The sequence below is a fragment of the Piliocolobus tephrosceles genome, chromosome 10 (assembly GCF_002776525.5).
Source record: "Piliocolobus tephrosceles isolate RC106 chromosome 10, ASM277652v3, whole genome shotgun sequence".
Classification (NCBI taxonomy): Eukaryota; Metazoa; Chordata; class Mammalia; order Primates; family Cercopithecidae; genus Piliocolobus; species Piliocolobus tephrosceles.
This window is the reverse complement of record NC_045443.1, coordinates 120192389-120196340: the sequence shown is the minus strand read 5'-3', so window position 1 is coordinate 120196340 and position 3952 is coordinate 120192389. Positions and strand designations below refer to the sequence as shown.

Sequence of the window (3952 nt, the reverse complement as noted above, 5' to 3'; positions counted from 1 at the left end):
CTCCTGGCGGCGCGCGCCCGCCCGGCCCCGCGGCGGCGGCGGCGGCGGCGCGTCACGCTCTCCCCCGCCCCGAGCCGACGAGCCGGGAGGCGGGAGGCGGCGGCCGCGGCGGCTGCTGCTGCTGCAGTGAGGCAGGTGGCGGCGACCCGCGGCGTCCGACGAGGTGAGCCGGAAGCGGCGCGGGCCCTCTCCCCTTCCCGGCACCACCCTCCCCTGCCCGCTTCCCATCCCGCGGGGCCCGCCCAGGGTCGGGTCGGGGGTCGAAGCCCGGCGTCCGGGAGCGGGGCCGAGCCTTGCGCGCCGGAGCCGTCCGGAAGGGGACCGCGGGAGTCTCGGGTGGCCGGCGCCGGAGGCCGTGGGTCCCTGGGGGGCCCCTCCGGAGCTGGAAAAGTGGCGGCCCTGGCAGCGCCGAGCCGGGCCTTCGCTTTCTCCGCCCGCCTCAAGATGGAGCTTGGACTCCTTGCCCCTGCGCAGCCCCAGGCGCCGCTCTCTCCCAGGCGCCCCGCGCTCTCCCCTGGGCCCCGGGGCGGATGTGGGGTCGGCTGGACCCCCGGGAGGCCAAAGCCGGGCGGGACCTGTTGCCCCGGGCGCCGCGCCCGTCACCTGAGCATTCCTCAGGCCCTGGGTGCCCGGCGCCCGCGAGCCGGCATGGAGGGCACCCTGGACCGGCTTCCCCTGCTGCCCCGGCTTTTGTTTCGCTCCCAAGTGGGGCTGTGATTCTCGGAGACCGGGGAAGGCTGGAGGTGGCCAGATCGCTCTCGGGTTTCCGAAATCACACCGCTGCCCGGTAACCCGAACCTTCACCGCGGCAGGCGATTGGCGCGGAAGGCAGATGACACTTGTTCAGAGGTTATTTTACAAGCAGAACCTAGCGATTGCCCGAATTGGAAGGTCCTGCCTTTCAAAAATCGGATTTTGATTCGGGGGTGAATCCTGAATCTTGCCGTTTGTCCACTTCATGTGGCTTTTCCATCTGGCAGGAGCCGAGCGCCACCCCCTCCTCCCTACACAGCCCCACCTCTTTGGTATGAAGAAATTACACGTTGTCCGTCACCGGTTTAGATACCTGCTTTTAGCAAAACTTGGGCGCTAGTGAACTGTTTTTTAAAAAAGAGGGTGGAGAAGATTCTGTAATTGTGTGTGTGTGTGTGTGTGTGTGTGTGATTCAGCAGCCTGGCCTTCTTCCTCTTTTAGGACAGTGGCCCCTAGCAGCTCTGTGAGTATTAAGTACTGTGGCCACCGCTGTCATTAGGGTTATGATTCTGGCTGTTCTTATTGTTTGATTTTTATCACTACTGTTACCAATGGTATCCACGAATCAGGAGAGTATCCCAGAGTCAGGAATGTGTTTATTTGACTTTTAGATTTAATGATAACCTTTAGCAAGTATCCCTAGGCATGTCGCTTCTCAGACTTGGAGCCTTTTTTTCTCTGTAAATTATAACAATGAACATTTATTGAAGGCACCTTGTGGCCAGGCCCTGGGAAAGTCTTTTATGTGTTTTATTTCATTTAATCAACCCCAACCCAGTGAGCGTGCTGTCGTCATGTGCATTTGGCAGGAGGGTCATAGAAAGAAAGGTCAAGTAATTTGACCAGGGTCATATAGCTAAGTGGTGGTGTATGACTCTATACTAATGAAATAACTAAGCACCTGAAGTCAGAATACCTTTAACCAGCGTGTGAACTCAGGTATTCTGACTTCAGGTGCTTAGTTATTCGATTAGTATAGGGAACCTATGGCAAAATGCAAGGCTAGTCTGTCTGTTCATCAACCAACCAATCAATCAATCAATCAATGAGAGGGAGCCTCAATCTGTTGCCCCAGGCTGAGTGCAGTGGCCCGATCTCAGCTTACTGCAATCCCCGCCTCCCAGGTTCAAGTGATTCTTGTGCCTGAGACTCCTGAGTAACTAGGATTACAGGCACGCACCACCACGCCCAGCTAATTTTTGTATCTGCGGTAGAGATGAGGTTTCACCACGTTACCCAGGCTGGTCTTGAACTCCTGGGCTCACGTGATCCACCGGTTTCGGGCTTCCGAAGTGCTAGGATTACAAGTGTGAACTATCACACCTGGCCCCAAGGCTGGTCTTCATTAAAGCAAAGTTGAAGTGGGTAATTGGCCAAAGGCTTGTGCCCAATTTTTCAGGTTCAGAGAAAGCCGTTAAGTACATCTTCCCACTAGACCTAATTCAAAGGGGAAAACCGAACTGGGTGGGACCCTGGGGAGGTATTTTTGCCTGAAGATCAAGATTTTGCCCTTCCCTACTTTTTCAATCATTGAGCTTCACAGCTTGCACTTGAGCATGACGTAAGCTAATCTGGTTTCTGTCCTATTGAGGAGTTTAGAATCTGATGTCCTTATCTTTTTTTTTTGACATGGAGTTTCACTCTTGTTGCCTAGGCTGGAGTGCTATGGTGCGATCTCGGCTCACTGCAACCTCTGTCTTCTGGGTTGAAGTGATTCTCCTGCCTCAGCCTCCTGAGTAGCTGAGTACCTGCCACTATGCCCGGCTAATTTTTTGTATTTTTGTAGTGGAGATGGAGTTTCACCATGTTGGCCAGGCTGATCTCACCTGACCTCAGGTGATCCACCTGCCTCAGCCTCCCAAAGTGCTGGGATTATAGGTGTGAGCCACTGCGCCTGGCCTGATGTCCTTATCTTAAAAAATTGTTTTTTACCTAGTGGCTAAAATTCAGTCTGTCACATCCCATGTGACTCATAAGGGGCGTGAACTAACTCAGTCATGTTTGATTCTTTTTTTTCTGAGACAGTGTCTTGCTCTGTCGCCCAGGCTGGAGTGCAGTGGTACAATGTCGGCTCACTGCAAGCTCCGCCTCCCGGGTTCACACGGTTCTCCTGCCTCAGCCTCTCTAGTAGCTGGGACTACAGGCACCTGCTACCATGCCTGGCTAATTTTTTGCATTTTTAGTAGAGACAGGGTTTCATCCTGTTAGCCAGGATGGTCTCAATCTCCTGACCTCATGATCTGCCCGCCTCGGCCTCCCAAAGTGCTGAGATTACAGGCGTGAGCCACCGCCCCTAGCCTATTCTTTTTTTTTTTTTTTTTTGAGACGGAATCTTGCTCTGTGGCTCGGGCTGGAGTGCAGTGGCCGGATCTCAGCTCACTGCAAGCTCCGCCTCGCGGGTTCACGCCATTCTCTTGCCTCAGCCTCCCGGGTAGCTGGGACTACAGGTGCCCGCCACCTTGCCCGGCTAGTTTTTTGTATTTTTTTTTTTTTTCAGTAGAGACGGGGTTTCACTGTGTTAGCCAGGATGGTCTCGATCTCCTGACCTCGTGATCCGCCCGCCTCGGCCTCCCAAAGTGCTGGGATTACAGGCTTGAGCCACCGTGCCTGGCCTCTTTTTTTTTGAGACAGAATCTTGCTCTGTCGCCCAGGCTGGAGGGCAGTGGTGCGACCTTGGCTCACTGCAACCTCTGCTTCCCAGGCTCAAGCAGTTCTCCTGCCTCAGCCTCCCGAGTAGCTGGGATTACAGGTGCACACCATGGCACTGGGCTAATTTTTGTATTTTTAGCAGAGTCAGGGTTTCACGATTTTGACCAGGCTGGTCTCAAACTCCTGACCTCAAGTGATCCGCCAGCCTCAGCCTCCCAAAGTGCTGGGATTACAGGCATGAGCCACCGTGCCCGGCTGATTCTTGCTTTTTAAGTGCTGTCTGCTGGGATTCGAAAGCCAGTGGATGGTGTGTAAGAGATGAATTGATTCTCTTATGGCCCATACAAAGGTAGGCACCTTTGAATCTGTCACATACTGGGCACCTGGTGTTCTTCATTCTTACTTACAGGTGGATTTCTGGTCTTCCTTGAATAGATATATCAAGGCCAGGGTCTTCATGTTATGGGACCCTTGCAGAATTCTGCGGAGTTCCATGTACTCAGTAAATGTTTCTCTTTTTTTTCTTTTTTTTTTTTTTTTTTTTTTTTTT

At 53.8% G+C, this 3952-nt stretch overlaps 1 protein-coding gene across 2 annotated transcripts in view; it reads left to right on the top strand.

Moving 5' to 3' along the window:
- The first annotated feature begins 6 nt into the window (after positions 1-6).
- CLIP1 (CAP-Gly domain containing linker protein 1) overlaps positions 7-3952 on the top strand; it is a 152810-nt gene continuing 148864 nt past the window's right edge. Inside the window, exon 1 of one of the 2 annotated variants that reach the window (XM_023205381.3) lies at positions 7-163. The gene's annotated coding sequence lies outside the window, so the exon portion shown is untranslated. The remainder of the gene's footprint in view (positions 164-3952) is intronic. The other variant, XM_023205388.3, reaches the window with a different exon arrangement.